This window comes from Calonectris borealis, chromosome W, assembly GCF_964195595.1.
Source record: "Calonectris borealis chromosome W, bCalBor7.hap1.2, whole genome shotgun sequence".
Lineage (NCBI taxonomy): Eukaryota > Metazoa > Chordata > Aves > Procellariiformes > Procellariidae > Calonectris > Calonectris borealis.
Window position 1 is genome coordinate 46,335,499 of NC_134351.1, and position 22,633 is coordinate 46,358,131.

The 22,633-nt window shown below is 44.2% G+C and overlaps 1 long non-coding RNA gene across 1 annotated transcript in view; it reads right to left on the reverse strand.

Annotated features, from left to right (window-relative positions):
- LOC142074740 (uncharacterized) overlaps positions 1 to 22,633 on the reverse strand; it is a 63,368-nt gene that overhangs the window by 18,733 nt on the left and 22,002 nt on the right. The gene's annotated exons all lie outside the window — the stretch shown is intronic.

The window sequence follows — 22,633 nt, forward strand, 5'->3', positions numbered from 1 at the left end:
CTTCCCAGTTGCCCCTACACAACAGATATGGGGCTCTGGAACTTGAGGGCCAGACGAACGAGGACGAAGATGAAGGCCCATCCAGGGGGTTGCCCGAGGCGAGGCAGCCAGCCCCACAAATTACGACTGCCTCCGCTAAGAAAAAAAGGAGGGTAATTGTCATTGGTGATTCCCTTCTGAGGGGGACGGAGGGCCCAATTTGTCGGTCAGACCCATCCCACAGGGAAGTCTGCTGCCTCCCTGGGGCCCGGGTGAAGGACATTACTAGGAAGCTCCCTAGTCTCGTGCAGGCCTCCGATTACTACCCGCTACTGGTTATACAGGCTGGCAGTGAGGAGGTTGCAGAGAGAAGTCCCGAAGGGATCAAAAGGGACTTCAGGGCACTGGGGCGACTGGTGGGAGGATCGGGAGCACAGGTAGTGTTTTCCTCGATCCCTTTAGTGGCAGGGCGGAACACTGAAAGGAACAGGAAAACTCATCGGATCAACACGTGGCTCAGGGGCTGGTGCCATCGGCAGAATTTTGGCTTCTTTGACCACGGGGAGGTTTACACGGCACCGGGCCTGCTGGCGACGGACGGAGTTCAGCTGTCTCTTGTGGAGGAATCAATGCCTGAGAGTACAAGCAGTATCATAGCGTTGGTAAACAAGAAGCCATGGGAAGATGGAAAGTGAAAGAAGCCGTGGGAAAAAGGGAGATAAGAGGTGGCAGTTCACGGTTCTGAGGGTGTGACAAAGATAAGGAAATTAGCGGAAGAGTGTCGAGATGACCTTTGCTTAGGGGATGTACTAGGGAATTCTTTGAAGTGCATACGTGGCATAATGTGAGGTATAAAAAGGCGCTTGTGCTGTATAATAAAGGGATTTTCGTCTTCGTCTTCGTGCCCTCTCAGACGGAGTCCGTGTCCTTATTCGCCACAAATGGCGCCCGAACAGGGACCGGGACATTCTGTCTGAAGGGCCATAAAGTCGGCAATTGCTGATCTGGTGACGAGCCCCCGCTGAACTGCAAAGCCGTTGAAAGGAAACGGGATAAAAGCCGTTGAAAGGAAACGGGATAAAAGCTGTTGAAAAGAAACAGGAAAAAAGCCGTTGAAAGGAAACGGGATAGTGACGTCGAATCGTCTCTGCAGAACAGAGGTGAGCAGCGGGGGGCGGTAGTCATGGGTTTAAACATGACAAAGGAGGAAAAAACTGTTTGTAGGACCATGGAACTGATCCTGAAAAAATATCAAGTAACCATGGATAATGGGGACTTGAGATGACTCCTGAAGTGGATGACAACCACCGTTAAGGGAGTCGATTCTACTAACATTTATGATCCAAAAATTTGGGATGAAGCTGGCACCCAGCTTTGGGATGCTGCCACTCGTTCGGACTTGGTGGCTGCAGGACTGCTAGCGCCTTGGAGGACTCTGAATGAGACCCTAAAAAAGCACGTCAGTGCTAAAGACAAGCTGAGAGGTGAAAACTCAGGAGGGAGTACATCTGTGGCCAAAGAGCCTTCTGCGCCCCCGGCCACTGAGGCTGGAGCGGTGACTGCCTGCTGGGAGCAGGGTAGCGGCAGTGATGATCCCAATCCGTTTGATCCGGGACCGGTCGACCCAGAGAAAGAGCCGGATTTATATCCCCCGCATGTGCATGATATGTGGAAGGGGATTCAAAGGGAGGCAGAGAAAGAAGGGGACTCTGACCTCGCGGCTAAGCTCCGTGAGGTCCGGGCGTTCCCGGTGATTTATGAAGCTCATCAAAGGCCCCGGTGGGAGGCTCTGAGTTTCCAAGTAGTGAAGGAGTTGAGAAGGGGAGTGATTGAATTTGGCCTCAGTGCCCCTTACTCTGCGAACATGCTAGGGTCGGTCATGAGGAGTTATACGTTATGTCCGCTCGATTGCAAAACGCTGGCGCAATTGTTGCTCTCCTCTGCTCAGTTTATGCTCTGGAATGGGGAGTGGTGGCGACTCTGTGAGGCAAAAGCCCTGGAATATTTGGAGCGTCCCGCGGCAGATCCAGTGAGATTCTTGGGAGTTGACGCATTGGTAGGAGAGGGTCGATATGCCACTGCCCATGTCCAGGCACAACTCCCAATGGAAGCCCTAAATGATTCAAAGAATCTTGCCTACCTAGCATTTATGAAGGTCCCCGATGTAGGGAAGCCCCAATGCTCCTTTACTAATATTAGGCAGGGACCGCAGGAACCGTATATGAAATTTATCGAGACATTAAAAGATGCTTTGGACAAACAAGTAGAGAATGAGGAAGCGCGGAAAATATTATTACAGAAATTGGCAATTGAGAATGCTAACGCGGATTGCCAGAAGGTGCTCCGTCCGTTAAAAACCCTACGGTAGTTGAAATGATAGAGGAATGCAACCGTGTGGGGACCACGGAGCACCAGGCTGTGGCGATGGCTACTGCTTTTGCAAACTTTAAGTGCAGCCAACAGACGTGCTTCACCTGTGGCCGTCCCGGTCGCTTTAAGAGACAGTGCCCGCAGACAGGCAGGCGGAGGCGGGAACTGGCTGACTCACAACTGGGAACGTGTCCAAAATGTAGGAAGGGCCGGCACGTTGCGAATCAGTGCCAGTCGCGGTATGATAAAGACGGTCAGCCTATCCAGGGAAACGGATGCAGGAGCGCGGGGAGGGGCCACGCGATGATACAAGCAGCCCCCCATGCGATGATGGAAACTGTCCCCAGCCCCCCGCCGGCATCCGTGCCTCCGAATTATCCGCCCGAACATGGGGAAGTGCCGGCGTGGACTTGGCCCCCTCCCACCCAGTGAACCTGACTTCTACGGCTGTTCAAGCGGTGCCCACCGGAGTGTGGGGGCCGCTAGGTGGCGGTTACAGCGCACTCTTACTGGGACGTTCATCCGCCACGTTACAGGGCTTGTTCGTTCTCCCTGGGGTTATCGATGCAGACTATACGGGAGAAATTAAAATTATGTTGTGGACGCCTACTCCGCCCTGTTACGTGCCGGCAGGAGCACGAATAGCACAGCTCGTCTACTTTCGAGCTGTCCCTCCTGCGGCGGAGCCTCAGGAACGGGGGAGTGGAGGTTTTGGTTCCACTGGCACGCCACAACTCTGGTGGGCGCAGCCTGTCGCTGCGGGGCGACCGCAGCTGACTTGCTGCCTGTCAGGCGGTGGCCCTCAGCAGTCTGTGCGCATCAGCGGCCTTATTGATACCGGAGCTGACGTGACAGTCATTGCGCAGTCACACTGGCCAGCTCAATGGCCGACGAAACAGGTCCCAATTGCCCTTACAGGTATCGGAGGGCAGACAGCACCACTGCAGAGTGTTCAATTAATTCAAATCGAGGGACCGGAGGGTCGGCGGGCCAATGTCCGACCGTTCATTCTTCCGGCCCCTCTCACGCTGTGGGGACGAGATTGTTTGTCACAATGGGGAATCATGCTGGGGACAAATTTATCCTAGGGGCTACTGATCGGCAGCACACCCTGAAGTTGCAATGGTCCTGTGAAAAGCCTATATGGGTGGATCAGTGGCCCCTCCCCACGGACAAGCTGCATCACTTGCAGGACCTAGTTGCTGAGCAGCTGCGCACTGGGCACATTGTGCCATCCACGAGCCCATGGAACTCACCAGTTTTTGTCATCCAGAAGAAATCAGGAAAGTGGAGGCTCCTTCACGATCTAAGATGTATAAATGAGGCTACAGAGGACATGGGAGCTCTACAGCCAGGTCTCCCTTCACCAACCATGATACCTATGAACTGGCACATCACTATAATAGACCTTAAGGACTGTTTTTTTACCGTTCCGCTACACCCAGATGACGCGCTGCGGTTTGCTTTTACTGTACCCGCGACCAATGTAGCCCAGCCGAGTCAACGGTACCATTGGACGGTGCTCCCGCAAGGCATGAAGAATAGTCCCACCATATGTCAATGGTTCGTGGCTCAGGCCCTTAGTCCAGCCCGTGCCCAATTGCCTGAAGTCGTAATTTATCATTATATGGATGATATCCTTGTAGCAACCCCCTCTGAGGCCATGATACGAGGGGCCATGGAGGTTGTCGTAACGAGCCTCCAGCGTAACGGCTTGATAGTTGCCCCAGAAAAGGTGCAGCAGACCGCTCCCTGGAAATATCTAGGGTGGCGCATTACTGAGCAAACTGTGGTACCGCAAGGGCTCAAGATCAGTAGTCAGGTCCACACCCTGACTGATTTGCAGAAATTATTGGGCATCATCAATTGGGTAAGGCCTCTGTTGGGAATCAACAACGAGCTGTTGAGACCTCTGTTTAATTTGCTAAAAGGTGATCCTGCGTTGGGGTCTCGACGAACGTTAACCCCCGAGGCTCAGCAAGCGTTGCAGTGGATTGCTACAATGATATCGGCTCGGCAAGCACAGCGCTGTGATCCAGAGCTTCCTTTTCAGTTAGCAATAGCGAACACTGACTTCCAACCATATGGTTTGTTGTTTCAATGGAAGCCAACACCCAGCGGCGAACAGTTGTTGGTCATAGAATGGGTGTTTCTTCCCCATCAATTTGGAAAAACCATCACCACTAGAGCAGAAATGTTTGCATCCCTGGTTATGAGAGGGAGGCAACGGTTGATAGCGCTGTGCGGAAAAGAGCCACATACCATTTACATTCCTGTCGTGATGCCTATGTTAACTTGGTTGATGCAAATGTCTGTACCTTTTCAAATGGCTATGGAAGGTTTTACAGGAGCGATTTCTATTCACCCTCCCAGTCATAAATGGCTGCAGTCCCCGCTACCACTGCAGCAATTGCCGAAATGTAGCGTGACCCCTTTGGACGCTCTAACGGTCTTCACGGATGGGTCCGGGCGTACGGGTAAGTCTGTCCTTGTCTGGAAGGACGATCACGATCAATGGCAATCTGATATCCGGAAACAAGATGGTTCACCACAAATCGTGGAGTTGGCGGCAGTGGTACGAGTGTTTGAGAAATGGCAATGCCCCGTCAACATCGTGACTGATTCTGCATATGTTGCAGGGGTAGTGTCCCGCATGGAGTTTGCTTATTTGAAAGATGTAAATAATGCCCAGCTTTTTGCTCTGTTTAAAACCCTCAGAGAACACATTCATCGAAGGATCCACTCTTTTTTTATATTACATATCAGATCTCATACTGCATTGCCGGGGCCCCTGGTTGAGGGAAACCGGTTGGCTGATTCGCTTGCAGGGGCTGTTGTTGTTCCGGGGAAATTTGAGCAAGCGAGGCGTTCACATAACTTTTATCATCAGAACGCTAAGGCCTTGGCTAGAATGTTTCATTTACCACTTATGCAAGCACGCCAAATTGTCACTGCATGCCCTGAGTGCCAGTGTGCGGGCCCTCCACAGCCGGGGGGAGTCAACCCTCGTGGCTTGCAGGCACTCGAACTTTGGCAGACTGATGTTACACATCTTCCCGACTTTGGTCGACTCAAATGTGTCCACGTCTCAGTGGATACGTTTTCGGGAGCAATTGCAGCCACAGCCCACACTGGGGAAAAGTCCCGGGATGTCCGAAAACATTTTCTTCTTGCTTTTTCCATTCTCAGAGTACCGAGAAAAATAAAAACAGATAACGGCCCCGGGTACGTTGCCCAAGCCACACGGACATTCCTGCAAACGTGGGGAATCACTCATATCACGGGAATTCCACACAGCCCCACAGGGCAAGCCATTGTTGAGCGCGCGCACCGTTCGCTCAAAGACATGTTAACAAAACAAAAAGGGGGAGTAGGGGATTTGACCCCACAGGAAAGATTGGCAAAAGCCGTTTATGTTCTTAATTTTCTCAATTGGTGGGCTGAGGAAGGTGGACCCCCGATTTGCAGACATTTTGATTCTGTTGAAGGTCATGAGGCAATCATAAGGGACAAGGCGTGGGTAAAGGTGAGAAACCTGGAATCTCATGAGTGGGAAGGCCCGTTTTCATTGATAACCTGGGGTCGAGGGTATGCTTGTGTCTCCACAGATCGAGGACCAAGATGGGTACCAGCGCGGTCCGTCAAGCCATCTTTTTGCCGTTGTCGCAGGCGTAAGCACGTTTTGGGCCCCATCGCAGCCCAAAGAGAACATCTGGATCGCCCTTGCGAATCAGACAGGCCAGGAGACCATTTGCCTTTTGCTCTTGTCACCTGGAGATCCTTTTTTCCACCTGCTTAGTGGGACTCCCATGGAACAATTGGACCCTAGGTCTCACGGAGCCGCATGCAACACTTTGTAGTGGCGGCCGCAATGTGACTGACAATTGGGACGGATGTTTGGTGTACCGTCCGCCCCTGAGCGTAGAGTCACAAGAGATAGAATTATTGGGGCTTGGCAAAATGGGTAATGAGTTTGATTGAACTGGGAATTATACGTTTGATTGTATTCGTATGTAATCTTGTGTGCGTACTATGTTTATTGCAATGTGTGAGATGAATAATAGAAAAGTCAGTTAGCTTAGTGTTTGTTGTAAAAGAAAAAGGGGGAGATGTGGAGGAATCAATGCCTGAGAGTAAACCCAGTTCTCCCTTTCCTCTTCCTGGCCAGAGTCAGGGCCTCTCTATACCCAGTCAGAGCATTCCTTACCTCACTCCTGTAATTGCAAAGCAGAAGTCCATTCATCAGGAGCAGAAGTAGGATCAGCCTTTCTGCTCTGTCTGGGGAATTGCTTAACATCAAACAGAGCAGTCATCTTCCTGAATGGACTCTTTTTGGATGCTGTTTTTTCTTGCACTTCACGTGTGTGAGCTTCTAGGTTTGAGGTAAGTGCACCGTCCCAATTCCTCATGTCCTCCCTGTGGTCATGCAGATAGAACCACAGGGTGGCCCACAGTTCCCTTTCCCTTGAGCAGAAAAAGGCTGATTCCATACAGCATTCTTGAAAGCTGAGACACCACCCTGTAGGGACAAGGAGGAAGACATTCACTTTGAATTGTTGGACCTGTTGGGACAGGTTTTCCATAGCTGAGACGCAGGCCCATAGTGTCGGGGAGGATGAGAGTTTCTCTTTGAATTACCAGAGCTAGCAGGCCAGTTTATCCACAGTTGGTGCCTCAATGTCTGTCCAGTCCCTTATCACCAGGGTGCTGGCGTACAATATCACTGTGTTCCGGTACAAACTTCCACCACGTGGACCACGTGCACTAAATTTCATCCAGATCTTTGGAGGCCTGGTTGTTGTCCAGGTTGCTGTAGATCATCTCTACCACCACTAATTCCCTCAGATACTGGGCACCTCCCTCAGTGGTGGTCTACTTGCCTTGGTAGTTTACAACATCTTCCTTTGAGGGGTTACCTTGCCTTCACGCTTGACAGGAGCCACCTTTGGAAGCTGCAGATTATTGCCCCTCTTATGATCCCTTTTCTGATTCCCCAGTCCCTAGCTAGGGATCCCAGCTGCTGGACTTCCCTACCCTCTAATTCCTGACTATGGGCCCCAGTATCCCAGCATCGGAACAACCAGCTGATAATTCACTCGCCTGGCTGGTGGCCATAATCTTTTTGCATATCTCGCAGCTCACTCAGGGATAGGGACCGAGTGGTTTCCACCTCTTTTATGATTTCAGTCTCTTCCTCCTCCTGTTCTTGTGACTGCTCTGCTGCAGAACAGGCTGCCTCTTCTGATTCTTCCTCATGCTCCCTCTCAGGAAGAGCATCTTCCTCCCTTACTAACTGGGTCAACCTCTGCTGCCATTGTTTCTTCTGGACTACAGAAGCGACTGTTACATTTGAGGGTTGAGTCTGTGGCTTAGCCACAGTGTCTGTTTGTATGTCCTCAGATCCAGAGACCCTCTCGCTCCCTTAAGGGTGCTGGACAGAGGCTCGGTAGGTATAGGCCAGACCCCAACACAGTGTTAGAAGTTATATCTCTTTGGTATAGACAAGGCATCCTTTCTTCAAGTGGTCTGCCACTTCAACAGGATTCTGTGCCTGTTTGGGTGTGAAGTCCCAGACCATTGGAGATGAAAACCATTCTAGGCACTTACCCAAATTCTCCCCCACACTTTGCCGCCCATGACTCGACTGCTTCAGGGCACATCCCCGTGTGGCGTTCCCAACCTCAGGGCACATCCCTGTGTGGCGTTGGTTAACCTCAGGAAAAGCCAAAATCAGATTCATGGTGCACACCAATATGAGCATTTTGGGTTATTCAAGAAAATGAAGGGCCATTGCAACAAGGGAGGAAACATCTACCCTGGAGGAGAAGAGGGGGGAGGTGCCATTCTTCATTTGCCCCACAAAATGGGTCCCAGAGGAGAAAAGGAAAAAGGTGTAATCATTAATTGTCTCCACAAAATGCTTCCTGTAGTACTGGGATAGCAGCAGTGCAGGTCCCAAATACCAGATTAGACTGAAGGCCAGTACTTTTATCATAGCTCTCCCAGGAAAAGCAGTAAAAAACAAGTGATGAACCACACAGCAAACAGCAAAAGGTGAAAGCAGCCATTAACAGGCACTGGAGTTTGATGTACAGCAAGAGAGGGAGCACATCACAGAGCAGGTGAGGGAGCAAATAAATCAGTACTGAGAGCAAACAAGTCAACATTGAGACCAGCAACAGCAAGTAACAGCCTGCCAAGTAACACCTAAACAGCTATAACAGCTATGAATTCAGTCTAACACACTCCAATCAAATCTGTTGTTATCTCGAACCCCTCAAGCCCCATGTTGGGTGCCAAAAAGGACTGTTGTGGGTTGACCCTGGCCAGCAACTAAGCACCCACACAGCCGCTCGCTCGCTCACTCCCCACCACAGCAGGATGGGGGAGAGAATCAGAAGAGCAGAAGCGAGAAAAACTCGCGGTTGAAATAAAGGCAGTTGAGTAAATGAAGAGAGGGAAAAATGGGGGAGAAGCAAGTGATGCAAAGTCAATTGCCAGTCTCTGAGCAATGGCGACTTTGGAAAGACTCCCCCCCCCCCCCCCCCCCCCCCCGGATTTTATTGCTGAGCATGACATTATATGGCATGGAATATCCCTTTGGTCATTGGGATCAGCTGTCCTGGCTGTGTCCCCTCCCAACTTCTTGCCCACTCCCAGCCTACTCGCTTTGTGAGGGCAGAGTGAGAAACAGAGAAGGCCTTAACACTGTGTAAGCACTGTTCAGCAATAGCTAAACCACTGGTGTGTTATCTACGCTGTTTTGGTCACAGATCTAAACCACAGTACCATAGGGGCTGCTATGAACAAAATTAACTCCATCCCAGCCATATCCAGTACACCTGGAGTCTTGCACAGGTCAAGATTTCAGCACTGTTTGATTTGTACATTTGTCTTGATTGTAAATGTAATGCAGACCAACCCATTAATAATTTTCTCTATTTTTTATGTTATATTTTTATTTGAAGAAAAGGATATCCATGTTTTTAAAACAAAGTATTTTAAAGCAAAATTCTATTCCTTATTTTTATTTTTTAGTAAGTGATTATTTAGTAAGTGATTTTTCTATCACTGTGAAGAGCGGATTTTTTTTCGTTAGAATTCTTACTAGGGCAGTGAAATCCAAATAATTTCTAATTTTAAATGTTAAGATACTTTATCCATAGATCTTATGGTGATGATTAAATTTAATGAAATGAATAGGAATATACTATGAACAAATAGGAATAAAAAGCGATGTTTCTTGTATAGATTTTAAAGTTAAAACCATTCCTAAATGCATTCAGATACTTGAAAGTTCATTCCTAGTCATGCAAAAGCACAAGTAATCAAATGACATTGTTAACTAATGTAAAAATAGACATAGCATTCACATAATGCAGAGCACTGAGATAATGTTTTCTTATTTTATTTAATAATAAATTATTAAATAAAAAATTGTATAAAATTATTATAATTAAAATTATTATAAAATTATTGTTTATTTAATATTTTCTTATTATGCAGTTTAGAACCATTTGTCTTCTATAATATTAAACTTTGACTTTTTAATCATAGAATCATAGAATCATAGAATCATAGAATGGTTTGGGTTGGAAGGGACCTTTAAAGGTCATCTAGTCCAACCCCCTGCAATGAGCAGGGACATCTTCAAGTAGATCAGGTTGCTCAGAGCCCCATCCAACCTGACCTTGAATGTTTCCAGGGATGGGGCATCTCCAAACTCTCTGGGCAACCTGTTCCAGTGTTTTACCACCCTCACTGTAAAAAATTTCTTCCTTATGTCCAATCTAAATCTACCCTCTTTTAGTTTAAAACCATTCCCCCTTGTCCTGTCGCAACACACCCTGCTAAAAAGTCTGTCCCCATCCTTCTTATAAGCCCCCTTTAAGTTTTGAAAGGCCACAATAAGGTCTCCCTGAAGCCTTCTCTTCTCCAGGCTGAACAATCCCAACTCTCTCAGCCTTTCCTCATAGGAGAGGCGTTCCATCCCCCTGATCATTTTTGTGGCCCTCCTCTGGACCTGCTCCAACAGGTCCATGTCTTTCTTGTGCTGAGGACTCCAGAGCTGGACGCAGTACTCCAGGTGGGGTCTCATCAGAGCATAGTAGAGGGGCAGAATCACCTCCCTCGTCCTCCTGGCCATGCAAATCTGAGGTCTCTTGTAAGATACCCAGTAATATCGACATTTTCTTGATGTTTTTTGTCTTCCCCTTATCATCTTCATCTAAGTAAAGCTCAGCATTATTCTTACTGCTATGCTTTGTTATTTTGTGTTTACATAGCAAAAAGTATAATTTGTCTTCATTCGCTGATTTACTGACTTTAGGCTCATTTCAGACTCATTATTGAACAAATTACATTAGGTTCTTAGAGTTTTGATTGCTGTTCATCAAACTCACCACTATTGATTCCTGGTATGTCTTTGACTGTATACCTCTACTGTTGTGTTTGTCTTTGGACTGTAAACCCTTTGGGGCAGGAAATACGTTCTTTTTTCTGCTTGTACAGTGTTTGGTGCAAAATGGTTAATGGATCTCCTCAAGTCCCCTGTAATACAAATAATGAATAAGCAGAGAGAAGAACATTCTGATGTTTAAATCTCTGGACTAAAATTTGGGAGATATGGACTGAATTGTTGTCCTTTTGAGAACTTCATCATTGATACTGGACAAATCATGTAATTTTTACTTGTTTTTCTTCTGCAAAAAAAAAAAAAAATCCCTGCTTTTAGTTGTATATATACATATACTCAGTTTCTCTCAATGCCCTTTATGAAATAAATTACTGGTGAAACAGAAAGAAACTCAGTCTGGGGAAAATTTAAGTCATTCTTAAAGACAAAAAGGAGAGATGTGTTATGTCAGTCGTGCATCACCTCACCAATGTATAGTTATTCCCAGTAATATATTTTTATTATCTTTCTAATACTTCAGAATTTCCTGATCCAAGAGAGAAGGGGAATGAATTATCTGTCTGCCTCATGTTGTGCTGAGGCTTCTGTGTGTGTAGCTTTCAAATTTTATTGGCCTTTTTCTCTGATACTGTGCTTTAGAAATAAATATCTAATTTATAGTTTACTATTTGTAAGTCCACTAAGTGTTGGTGTTTAGGATGCTTTTCCCACAGCTTATTATCCTGCATGTTTTAAAAATTCATTCTGTTCTTTGTGATTATATTTTTTTCTGTGTTTCTAAAATTTCTAGATTATATTGTGTTTCTATTACAATTTACAAGTGTATTCTTTGGCATTTGCAGCTTTTTTGAAAGTTTATCTTATTTCCATTTTCAGATTATAAAAATGTTAAATAAGGCTGGTTATAATGCTGATCCTTGCAGTATCCACTAGATTCACAAAGCCTTTCCTCTTTTAGTATAGCACTGAAAATGTTATTCAGGTAAAATGATCAGGATTTTTTTTTAAACTGTGCATTCATTTTTTAAGCTATCCTATTTAATCAGTTAAGTGTTTTGTTTCTGTTCTGATATTATCGGGCTAATTATTTTCTGCCCACTTTTAAAGTCAAATAATGTCAATTTATTAGCAAGCTGATAGAGGGATATATCACTTATTGCATTCACTTATTGTTTCACAGATTCATAATGCATCCTGCGCTCCACAGTATAACTTACATGGAGTATATGTATCCTGTAAAGTTCGATTTTTCAACATTCCATTTACTAACCACAGAATGATTGCAGTGGGAAGTGTCAATATAGCTATAAAAGACTCGCATCAGAAATACCTATAAAATCCCAGACAAACCAAAGTTTTCTTTTTACTAACCCTGTAAATTCTTTGGAATTTGTAGGAACAGAAAATATTCAGAGGCTGTGCATAGGCAAATTTCCTAAATCATCATAGTAACTGAAAATAATTGAAGACGTTCAGGATTTTATACCTTCAAAACACTCTGCAAATATAAATCTCTCTCAAATCTCTGTAAGGCAAGTAGAAGTCTAATATTTGAGATGAAAATGAAATAATTTGCTAAAAACCTGCATAGAATGTCGGTTTCAGAAATAGGAAAATTGTGCAAGTTTACTGAAATGTTTTTCTATACCTGGGCTTGTACTGTGTGACAATCTAATATTATATCCAAATTCGTGTCAGTTTTATTAAAAAACCCAACTACCCATTATATTTTGAATGTTTGCAATCATGCCTGTTTTTTTATTGTCAAGAACATTTGTGGAATTACCACATGAACGAAGTAGTTCTGTTTTGCAGTCAACTATATTTGCAATGAACTCTTCTCATTGTCATCCTGTACAGTAAGTATAAGGATTTTTAAAAAAAAAAATCAAACATGAAAATATACTCATTTCAGGTAAGGGTGATGAGGATTCAACAAATAGAGAAGGACATTCTTTGTATACGACAGCTCCTGCAATCACAAGCAGCTGAAACAGAGGTTAGTGAGCAATTTCTTGCCTTCTTTTGATTAGAATATGTATCTTTTTAAAAAAGCAAATCTACTTAAACGAGTATATTGGTGGGCAGCATTATTTGTATCAGCAAGTGATGTCATGGTTCATAAATTAGTCAATATTCATAGGCTGTAGCTGCCTTGGGAATAAAATTTGGTAGCGTGTTACTTGCTCTGTTAGCAATGAACTGAGGGTGGAAAACTTGGAATATTCTTTATGCTACTGTTGAATTTTAATCAATAAATATGTATCACTTAAAAGTTTAACTAGCAATTTCAATAAAAAGGTCAAAGTGCAATGTATTATAAAGGCGTTGGTTTTAGCAAATAATTATAACAGTTTTACATGTCTTTCTAAATATGAATCTCTGATAAGCAGCTTCATGGTTTGCTTATCTTTTGAGATAAGAAAAAAAGGGCGAATACAGTTTCTGTCAGACTTCATTAGAGAAGCCTTGCATGTTTTTAGTGTTTAAGTATTGGGTTCTATATTAAGAAGTACAAGATAATGTTTCCTGTAAATGACAAAGTCCATAATAGTAATTGTCATTAACAAAAACTGCACTCACAGTGGAAATTAATTTACAAGCTCAACTCTTTCTCATACTTGTAAATTAACTATAAATTGTATGTTGGACCTGAATATTTTATTGTTTGTCTTTGCCCAAAATAACTACTGTGAAAGTTCAGGTCAACTTTTGAATTATTAAGGGATAGAGATTTTCCCACTGTAGAAAATAAATTATTTCACAATTCCAGTTTTGGGGGGAAAATCCCTTGAAGTACCCTCTCCTGAGGTAGCCTATGCCAAGGATACACGGGGCCCCTGGGCCAGTCACAATAGGGTGCTTTTGCCACTTGTCCCCTGTTAAGCTCACCTCAGCCTCCAACACAGATGTGGTGGGTTGACCTTGGCTGGCCACTAGGTGCCCACCAAGCCGCTCTGTCACTCCCCCTCCTCAACTGGACAGGGAGAGAAAATACGACTAAAGGCTCGTGGGTCAAGATGTGTGAGAATGGTTCAAAGGTGCGCCAGGGGAGGATCAGACTTGACATTAGGAAGCATTTCTTTACCAAGAGGGTGGTCAAACACTGGAACAGGCTTCCTAGAGAGGTGGTCAATGCCCCATGCCTGTCAGTGTTTGAGAGGCTTTTGGACAATGCCCTTAATAACATGCTTTAACTTTTGGTCAGCCCTGAAGTGGTCAGGCAGTTGGACTAGATGATCGTTGTTGGTCCCTTCCACCTGAACTATTCTATGCTATGCTATGCTATGCTATTTTATTTAAAAATATTAAAGTGCATTGACAAACAAGAACTCAAGAGCACTGTCATTCATTTGCTCTAGCAATGATCTTATAGTCATGCAACACTAATTTTTCCTTGGAGCTGTTCTTTTGATCAGATATTCAACAAGAAGTGGCTTGCAAGATGAGTTAGTGTACCCCTCTGGCTTAACAGATTTAGGCGCATTTGGGCACCTAACTATTTATTAAAGGGAATGTTCATAATTAACATGTTTTTCCATATCTACTGCAAATAATTATAAATCCTTTTACCTAATTCTACTTTTGTTCATTTAGAGTTTTCTGTGTTTGCTAATTGGTGCTAGCTAGTGTTGGATTTTAAATGTACCCTTGCTGTTTGAGTTTAGGTAGAGATGAGAATTAATTCTAATCAATTGATTACAAGTTCTAGATGGTGGTTACAAATTCTTATGCACCCGTTTTACCAGTGCTGCTATTGTTGATCTTCCTTCTAGTCTGAGCATTACAGGAGAGCTTGAGTGTCTACATAAAAATTTAAAAGGACAAGGAAATGCAGAATAATTATCAATCAATAAACTGGAGGTGCTGAGCTCAAATCCAGTTTATGGCTTAGGATTTCCTTAGGGTATAAAGGGATGTTTCCCCTGTACTTGTTCATGTGAAACAGGTCCTGGTTTATTGCAAAACTGAAAAAAAAGACAGATTCTGCACTACTAGAACTGCTTTTTTGTTTTTAAATATTCTATCTCTAACTCCCATAGGAAATATGTTGTGAAAAGCAGACTTTGTTTTTCAACTTGCATTTTTTTAAACTGCGACAGTTTTACTGTATTAGTCACTTAATCTCTGTTACTTTTTTATCCTGTTTGAATTTTTCCTTCTAGGGAAAAAAAAAAAAACAAAAGAAAATAACAGTAAACAGAATGAGAACTTGTGGTAATGAATCTGGACAGATAAACTGTGTTGTCCTGTCAGAGCCATTTTGTGTTGGTTTTATGTTTTACAAATGCACAGGTGACAGAAAATTTCCAATATGTACTACATACTTGCTGGAGGGCAAGAGACTCTATAGTAATTTAAATTCAAGGAGAGTTCTTCAGGCCAGACTTTCCTGCTATTCTTGAGAAAAATTTTTGCACTGTCAGAAGGACAGTTTGAATGGACCCAAACTGTGTCATCATCAGTATCTGCCATTTTATGAAATATGTGTGATGTGTAATTACAGTTATATCCTCTATTGGGTTTACATGGCAAGGTTTTGGTAGCCTTGCCCCCATGTTGGACAGAGCCAGTTCCAGCCATCTCCAAGATGGACCCACCATAGGCCAAAGCTGAGCCAATCAGTGACACTGGTAGAACCTCTGAGAAAAAGTATTTAAGAAAGGGTTAAAAAAAAAAATGCACAGCAGCTGTGAGAGAGAGGAGCGAGACAAAAATGTGAGAGAAACACCCCTGCAGACACCAAGGTCAGAGAAGAAGGAAGGGGAGGAGATGCTGCAGGCACGAGAGCAGAGATTCCCCTTCAGCCCATGGAGAAACATAGAATCATAGAATGGTTTGGGTTGGAAGGGACCTTTAAAGGTCATCTAGTCCAACCCCCCTGCAAGGAGCAGGGGCATCTTCAACTAGATCAGGTTGCTCAGAGCCCCATCCAACCTGACCTTGAATGTTTCCAGGGATGGGGCATCTACCACCTCTCTGGGCAACCTGTTCCAGTGTCACACCACCCTCATCGTAAAAAATTTCTTCCTTATATCTAGTCTGAATCTACCCTCTTTTAATTTAAAACCATTCCCCCTTGTCCTAACGCTACAGGCCCTATTAAAAAGTCTGTTCCCATCTTTCTTATAAGCCCCCTTTAAGTATTGAAAGGCTGCAATAAGGTGTCCCCGGAGCCTTCTCTTCCCCAGGCTGAACAACCCCAACTCTCTCAGCCTTTCCTCATAGGAGAGGTGTTCCAGCCCTCTGATCATTTTTGTGGCCCTTGCCTGCACCCACGCTAACAGGTCCATGTCTGTCTTGTCTTCTGCGACCCCACAGCTGGATGCAGTACTCCAGGTCAGGTCTCACGAGAGCAGAGTAGAGGGGGAGAATCACCTCCCTCGACTTGTTGGCAATGCTTCTTTTGATGCAGCCCAGGATACGGTTGGCTTTCTGGGCTGCAAGTGCACATTGCTGGCTCATATCCAGTTTTTCATCGACCTCATATCTAATTTTTCATCCACCAGTATCCCCAAGTCCTTCTCTGCAGGGCTGCTCTCAGTCCCAGTCTGTATTGATATCGGGGATTGCCCCAACCCAGGTGCATGACTTTGCATTTGGCCTTGTTGAACTCCAACAAGTACACACACACACACACACACACACAAGTCACTACAAAATTACCACTAAGCAAGTGTATATATATAACAACAGTAAAGCAAATATATGCATATTACAACTTGCTGAGGGTACACTCAATCCCACTATGTCATTAATAAAGATATTGAACAGTACTGGTCCCAATACGGACCCCTGAGGGACACCAGTTGATATTGATCTCCATTTGGACATTGAGACATTGACTGTAACTCTTTGGACGTGGTCATCCAGCCAATTCCTTTTTCATCTGACAGTCCGTCCATCAAATCCATCTCTCTCCAATTTAGCGACAAGCATGTTGTGTGGGACTGTGCCAAAGGCCTTACAAAATTCAACATAGATGACATCAGCTGCTCTTCCCTTGTCCATCAATGCAGTCACTCCATGATGGAAGGCTACCAGATTAGCCATGTTGGCTATCTCTAACCACCTCCCTGTCATCCATATGCCTTGACATATCTTCCAGGAGGATCTGTTCCATGATCTTACTGGGCACAGAGGTGAAGCTGACTGGTTGGTAATTCCCAGGGTCCTCCTTTTTACCCTTTTAAAAAATAGCTGTGATGTTTCCCTTTCTCCAGTCACTGGGGACTTCACCTGACTGCCATGACTTCTCAAATATGACGGAGAGCAGCTTAGCAACTATATCAGCCAATTCCCTCAGGACCCTGGGATACATCTCGTTGCATCCCATGGACTTGTGTATGTTCAGGTTCCTCAGGTGGTCTCGAACCTGATCTTCTCCAATGATAGGAGGGACTTCATACCCCCAGTCCCTGCCTTGAGGTTCAGGGCCTTGAGAGATGTGGGAAGAGATATCACCATTGAAAACTGAGGCAAAGAAATTGTTGAGTACCTCAGCCTTCTCCATGTCGGTTGTCACCAGCTCTCCTGACTTATTTATTGGGGGGGGTACATTTTCTTTAATCTTTCTTTTCTGGCCAACATACCTGTAGAACCATGGTGAAGCAGGTTGTCCCCCTGCAGCCCATGGAGGACCATTTTGGAGCAGATATCCACACTGCAGCCTGTGGAAGATCCCACGTTGGAGCAGATGGATATGCCCTGAAGGAAGCTGCAGCCCATGGAGAGCCTATGCAGGAGCAGGCTCCTGCCAGGAACTGTGTCCAGTGGAGAGGAGCCCATGCACGTGCAGGTTTTCTGGCAGGACCTGTGGCCTGTGGGGGACCCATGCTGGAGTAGTTCATGGGAAGGACCCATGTCAGAGCAGTTTGTGAAGGAACAGAGGAAAGTGTGAAGAAGAAGGAGTGGCAGACACGAGCTGTTATGAACTGCTGCAACACCCCAATCCTCATCCCCCCTCCGCCATCCAGGGCAGGGGAAGGAGGTAGAAGAGTTAGGAACAAAGGAGTGAAGTAGAACGTGGGAAGAAGGGGTGGGGGTGGGGGGAAGGTGTTTTTAGTTTTGCTTTATTTCTCACTATCCTACTCTATTTTTAATTGGCAATAAATGAAATTAATCTTCCCCAAGTCAAGTCTGGTTTGCCCGTGACAATAATTGGTAAGCTATCTCCCTGTCTTTATCTCCACCCACAAGCTTTTTCATCTTATTTTCTCTCCCAGTTCTGTTCAGGAGGGGGAGTGAGAGACCAGCTGGGTGGGGGTCTGGCAGCCAGCCAAGGTCAATCCACCACATATCCTCAGAGCAACAGTGGAATATAACCTTTAATGTAGCACTCTCAAAATAATAAATACCTGATTTTGTTTCTGTAGAATTACATTGCATGTAGTAGATTTATTCTGTACACTGTAGAACAGGAACCATTCTTTGTTTGATACATGAGGCCTAAATCAAAGAAGTCATCATTTGGGAGTGGCTCCACAAAAAAATACCCCCAAAACCCCAGAAATAAATTTATGAGAATTTTGTACGTGTTGAATAACATTAAAATACACTTTGATATTTTATTTTCATCTTTGTTGGGAAGTTGCTATTGGAAATGCTGAATTAATTTTATTAAGCTTAGGAAGATTTAGTAGTTTATTAAGATAAACTCCATGAGCTCTATCCATGGCTAATTGTGCCATAAATACATCAGCAGGCTGTTTTTGTCTCTTTCCTCACAAGTGTGCTGTTGGTTTCTATGGTCATTTTATGATTATAGAAACTCTGAGGGGGTATAGTGGTAGATAATAGAGGCAAATTAAAATTAGGCAAATCCTATTTCAAAAGAAACATACCAATTTTTGCTCTTGGCATTTTAATTTAGCTCTTATCAAGTATTCTGAAGCAACCAAATACCGACTCTTAGCATTATCTAATACTGTGATATAGGCTAATCTGCTTTCACATCTACAAGGTACCAAATGCTTCAGAGTTGAGCATCTTTACGGCTTGGGTTTGCATGGCAAGGTTTTGGTAGCAGGGGGGCTGTAGGGGTGGCTTCTGTGAGAAGATGCCAGAAGCTTCCCCCATGTCTGATAGAGCCAATGCCAGCAAGCTCCAAGATGGACCCGCCACTGGCCAAAGCTGAGCCAATCAGCGACAGTGGTAGCGCCTCTGTAATAACATATTTAAGAAGGGGGAAAAACTGCTGCACAACAGCAGCCGGGAGAGACGAGTGAGACTATGTGAGAGAAATAACTCTGCAGACACCAAGGACAGTGAAGAAGGAGGGGGAGGAGGTGCTCCAGGCGCCAGAGCAGAGATTCCCCTGCAGACCGTGGTGAAGACCATGGTGAGGCAGGCTGTCCCCCTGCAGCCCATGGAGGTCCACAGTGGAGCAGATATGCACTCTGCAGCCCATGGAGGACCCCATGCCAGAGCAGGTGGAGGTGCCCAAAGGAGGCTGTGACCCCGTGGGGGACCCACGCTGGAGCAGTCCATTCCTGAAGGACTGCACCCCATGGAAGGCACCCATGCTGGAGCAGTTCTTGAAGAACTGCAGCCCATGGGAAGGACTCACGTTGAAGAAGTTCGTGAAGGACTGTCTCCCATGGCAGGGTCCCCACGCTGGAGCAGGGAAAGAGTGTGAGGAGAAAGGAGCGGCAGAGACAACATGTAATGGACTGACCGCAACCCCCATTCTCCATCGACCTGCGCCGCTCGGGGGGAGGAGGTAGAGAACTCGGGAGTGAAGTTGAGCCCGGGAAGAAGGGAGGGGTGGGGGGAAGGTGTTTTTAAGATTTGGTTTTATTTCTCATTATCCTACTCTGATTTGATTGGCAATAACTTAAATTAATTTCCCTGAGTCGAGTCTGGTTTGCTCGTGACGGTAATTGGTGAGTGATCTCTCCCTGTCCCTATCTCGACCCATGAATCTTTCGTCGTATTTTTCTCCCCTTGTCCAGCTGAGGAGGGAATGACAGAGCGGCTTGGTGGGCACCTGGTGTCCAGCCAAGGTGTGCTGGTTTTGGCTGGGATAGAGTTAATTTTCTTCATAGTAGCTAGTATGGGGCTATGTTTTGGATTTGTGCTGAAAACAGTGTTTGATTTGATAACACAGGGATGTTTTAGTTACTGCTGAGCAGTGCTTACACAGAGTCAAGGCCTTTTCTGCTTCTCACACTACCCACCAGCGAGTAGGCTGGGGGTGCACAAGAAGTTGGGAGGGGACACAGCCGGGACAGCTGACCCCAACTGACCAAAGGGATATTCCATACCATATGACGTCATGCTCAGTATATAAGGCTGGGGGAAGAAGAAGGAAGGGGGGACGTTCGGAGTGATGGCGTTTGTCTTCCCAAGTAACCGTTACACATGATGAAGCCCTGCTTTCCTGGGGATGGCTGAACACCTGCCTGCCGATGGGAAGTAGTGAATGAATTCTTTATTTTGCTTTGCTTGCGCACGCAGCTTTTGCTTTCCCTGTTAAACTGTCTTTTAACTCAACCCATGAGTTTTCTCACTTTTACCCTTCTGATTGTCTCCCCCATCCCACTGAGGAGGAGTGAGTGAGCGGCTGTGTGGTGCTTATTTGCTGGCTGGGGTTAAACTGCGACACAAGGTCAACCCACCAAACTTTCTCTCTTGCCTTCAACTGTCTAATGTCTCTTTTTTTATTTCACTATTTGCCAGGGAGTTTCTTTGATTTATACTGTATCAATCCATTCTGTAGCTATTATTGATAGTTTATAAAAACTTTACCTATTGGATTCCAGGAGAAGATGTAGTAATATATTCAGCCATATGCAGGTAGACCCTAATATTAACATTTCCTTTTCCCTTTAGATTTACTATTCCATTTTGAGAAGTTCTCTCTGCTTAAGGTTGTTTGTAAAATAAGGTGATAATGTGAATTCTTTCTGTTGTAAGCTTTCTTGCTATGATTCTTGTATTGTCCTAGAACAGGCATGGTTTATCTGTCTTTATTTTGGAATTTCCAAAATTAGTTGTATGCTGTACCCTGGAGGAGAAATTTGAGATCCGACTGTTTCCAGAGAGTTCAACTGTGCCTTTTCTCCTGTGGGCTAACATTTTGAGTGCTGATTATTTTGGGGAATAAGTGTCTGTCTTCTAAAGGTATGATTTATTCCTTATTCTTTATTGGGAAAAAATCAAAATGCTGAAATAGAAACTGAAACAAAACATGGTATTGGGCTTTTAATTGTGAATAATTTGTAGTGGTTTTGGTCTTGGAGAGAAAAAGCATAGTCATTTTTCTCAAGGGTTTTTGGAAGCTCTCTTTCTGTATTATGGTTTCCTGCATATTTGCTGGTTTTAGGAGAAGGAAGGTATTGACCTCTATAAAGTGAAGTGAATTGTTGCATGTGAATTTTAAAATACAAAACTCTCAACTACAGTATACACAGTAGAAGCTAAACAGCTCTTTCATTTTATAGTATTTTTATTATTTACTGTTTACCAATGGGCACATAAGTGAGTTACTGGTTTAACCGAACGGTTAAAGAGTTGCTGCTTTTAGCAATGATTTTCACCTTTTTGCAGTTGTTAACATATAGCTTATACACTCTAGATTTACTTTGAAATCAACAATATTGGGACCAAATTAATTAAATCAGGAAGTAAAAATGAAAATCTCAAAGGGGTAAGAAGGCTTGATTCAGTTGCCCAATCAGAGGCATCTAGTTTCATTTGGGATATGCTAGGATACCCCATCTAGCCTCCAGCTCTCCCTCCAGAATGTCACAGATCTCCCATAGGGAATCCAAGCAATTGCATGAGCTTTTTATTTGTACAACTACGTTAGCTAGTAACATTTCTGCCACTGGGCTTTCCTTATGTATATTCTGTGAGGAAATAAGGGATAGAGAAAGATCCGTTTTAAAATGTGTAGTTATTTCCTGTGCTGTGTTTGTTCTAATTATTCATAGATTAAGACTACAGTCATTCAACTGAGTGGAATACAGTTTTCAGGAAGGGCTTTTAACTGTTGTATGACAAAGTTTGCCTAGCTAGTAAAGGCACCATCAGTTGCATGCCCTACATAAAAGTGAGCAGAAAAAGGAATCTGGGAGACTAAAAGAGATCAAACATTTTAGAAATTAACAAAACAGAAATATGGGAGGTAGAGGACATCTTGTAATAAAATGCATGAGTTAACAAATGGTTGTAACTTTGGAAAACAAGCTACTTTCCTCTTTTCTTGCAACAAATGCTTTTTCAGGTTTGCTTCAGAGGATCACAAATCTAAAGGAAAATATTCATAAGATGAGACAATGCAGTCTCATACAAGGGGGTTGTTGCTTCTCATTACCTAAATTATTTATGTAGAAAAGAGTCAGAAAGGAGTGTATCAAACTTATGATCGTAGGTGTATAATATCACCAATACAGAGATATATATTTAAATCTAGATTATGTAAAAGGTCAAAGCTAAAAGATACTCTATATTACATTTGGATTCAGAAACTGTCATGTATAAGTTAAAGTTAAATAATTCAGTCTCCTCCTCCACTGGAAGGCAAAACATATTATTGAAGGATTACAGTTTGCATACAATGATGTTGCTAAGTAAACCCTAGAGGGAAAGAAATAGAATTTAATTCCAGAGTGTTTCAAGTTATATTTCTTTTATATTCAGATGCTGAACTAGCAAACTAGCCATCCCATTTATTATTATTGTTGTTCTTGTTGTTCTTGTTTTTGTTATTATTATTATTACTATTATTATTATTATCATTAAGTTGGCAAAAAGGAAAAAGAAACAGTGGTGAAAAAAATTGAATATTTATTTCTAGGAAGAAATTTGTTTCCCTTGCCTTCACTGTGGCAAGCTTTACTTGCTGCTTTTGTTCTGGCTGTT